This window comes from Staurois parvus, unplaced genomic scaffold (genome assembly GCF_062004578.1).
Source record: "Staurois parvus isolate SC_StPar_1 unplaced genomic scaffold, SC_StPar_1.0 ptg000453l, whole genome shotgun sequence".
NCBI classification, from domain to species: Eukaryota; Metazoa; Chordata; class Amphibia; order Anura; family Ranidae; genus Staurois; species Staurois parvus.
In genome coordinates this window covers 324,088-326,639 of record NW_028318249.1, presented here as the reverse complement: position 1 = coordinate 326,639, position 2,552 = coordinate 324,088, and the positions used below count along the sequence as shown (strand labels likewise).

The 2,552-nt window shown below is 41.7% G+C and overlaps 1 pseudogene; it reads left to right on the top strand.

Moving 5' to 3' along the window:
• The first annotated feature begins 302 nt into the window (after positions 1-302).
• Positions 303-2,044, top strand: LOC149453053 (ras GTPase-activating-like protein IQGAP2; annotated as a pseudogene).
• Positions 2,045-2,552: the final 508 nt, after the last annotated feature.

The window sequence follows — 2,552 nt, the reverse complement described above, 5'->3', positions numbered from 1 at the left end:
TTCACAATTTTGTTTTCTTAGTTTTAGACAAAGTGAGGAAAGGTTAGAACACAATTAAAACCATTTTCTTTTATTTTACAGGTTTTACAACTATGGAGAATGAGGTTATGTCATCCCTTGTAGAAATACGCTCAATTGTTGGGAGCAACCACGCTGGAAAGCTTTCCAAGAAGTTGCTCCGAAGCAAAAGATTATCAGTTAGTTCCAGTCTAAAGGATTCCCATTCCTTGGACTCCTCCTTGGATATCCCTTCTCCCCAAGAGGTATTGATAAATTACCTAGAAGGTGAAGTTTCCACTAAAATGAATGCCATCCAAACACTAAAAGAGGAGTTGAATACCTTGGACAAGAAAATATCAATTCTTGTGAATGGGAAACGGACACTAGAAAGCCTTGTGTCCCGATTTCCAAAACTAAAGCTGGACAACAGAATGGACATTGAAGATGCGATGTCCATTGACAGACAACGCATGCTTGAACTGAGCAGGAAGACACAGAGGTTGGAACCCTATCAGCACCTCTTCTATCATCTACAGACCCAACCAAAGTACCTGTCCAAGCTCATATGTCAGATGTCAGTACATGAGTATACCATTCTTGAAGAAAGGCTTCTTCCCGGACTCTACAATCATGCCTCAACTCCAAGAGAGGAATATCATTTTGTCAAGTTTTTGGGAAATGCTATTCAGTATGAGGTCGAGAAAAAATGTACTCATATCAAGGATATAGTGGAAGGAAAATTAATGGGCATTGAGACTGCCTTCAGCTTTTACAGGCAGGCTGCAAAATGTAATGTCCTCCACAACAAGCTCACTGAAGTGATAGATGGGATATTTCACTTACATCACAGATTATTGGAAATACCTTCTCTCACTACTAACATGGCAGACCTAGTCTTAAATGCAATATTCTCAGATGTGCACAGTATACCTTATGGAATAAGGTATGTGACAAGAGTCCTAAGACAAGCCCTGCATAAAAAGTTCCCCCAGGCAAGTGCAGATGAAGTCTTTGAGACTCTTAGCCTTTTCATGTACCAGTATTTCCAGCCAGCTATAGCAGCTCCAGATGACTTTGGAATACTGAAATTTAAAATGTCAACAGAATCAGGGCAAAAAGAGAACTTCTTGATCGTGGCTGTGCTTGTCGGCCACACCTTAATTAATAGCCATTTCCCCAAGGAAAATGCTGGAGCTTCAATCAAGAATGACTATATAATCAAAAACCATCCACGTTTCAGGAGCATGTTTGAGGAGGTTTTTAATGTTCCAGAACCAGAGGAAGAATTTGGCTTCAATGAATATTCTGACATGATTTCCCTAAAGAATCCAGTGATAGAGCTTCATGCAATGGACATTGTAAGCACACATAAGCTGCTTTCAAAATATGAAAAAGTGGTCATCCCAAACCAACAAGACAGTCTTTATCAAATTTTCAAGGATCTTGGACCAGTTCCTAAGGTTAAAGATCTTCTTTTTTATGAGAATGCAGCTGCTGCTAACAGAGGTGGAGACTTGACAGCAACTAAAGTCTGCCTCTCCTTAGGCAGCAAATATATTCCACAAAAAGAGAAAAATTTGACAAACCCAAAGGCTTTACAGGATGCTGGGCTTTCAAAAGCAATGGACTCCCAAGATATCCTGAACAATACTGACATGGATGTCACAAAGGAAAATGAATTTCAGCTGCAGCAACAAGCTGAAATAACGAAGCTCAGCCAAGCAGTGGATGCCCTTAACGTCAGCTTCAAATATTACCAGGACAAGGTAAACCAATATCAAAGGTTCTGGAACAGTTGCCTAGAAAACCTAGTGGGCCAAATGTCATCCAATATTGACATGAACAAAAAGATGCAGAAGGAGACGGAGAAGCAAGATGACATTAAGATTTTGGGGCTGAAGGAAGAGAGGAAAGAAAAGGAGAATAAGCAAACTAGGAAGAAGAGGACCTGGCTTCATAAATTGTTCAGCCCTAAGTCACCCACTAGCATCAAAAAGGTCAAATATACTGCAGAAAAACTGCACTACAAAGGTGTCATTGTTGACACAACATGTAAGGAGACCAAAGAGCTGGAGAGAAAACTGCTGACAATAGAATTTGAAGATGACCACCAAATTAAAGTCAGCATCGGCAAAAAGTTTGTTCTCCTTCCCATTGCTGACATCCTAAACCTCCATTACAGCAGAACACCAATCATGGAGTTATTCTGCTATCGGGTTGATGTCAGCATGTTGTTGTTTTTAGTGTACAGCAAGCTTTATGTCAGAACAACACATAACGCACTGTATCAAGAAATAACACCATAGGTTGTTGATTCAGGGAGCATTCGATGGCCCTAGGGCGGGTTCAGCAAGACGCTGATTGCAATCTACCACTCGACTGCGGGCAGGCGACAGATAGATCGTTATCTCTGCCCTGCTTCCCCCAGCCGCTGCTGCTCTCATGTTCACTGCAGAGCGGAGAGCGAGCATAGTGATGGATGGAGGGCGGAGCTCCCTCAGTAACCTTTCGAATTAACCAGCAGGTGATTGGTTGCTAGGCGGGCCTAGAGA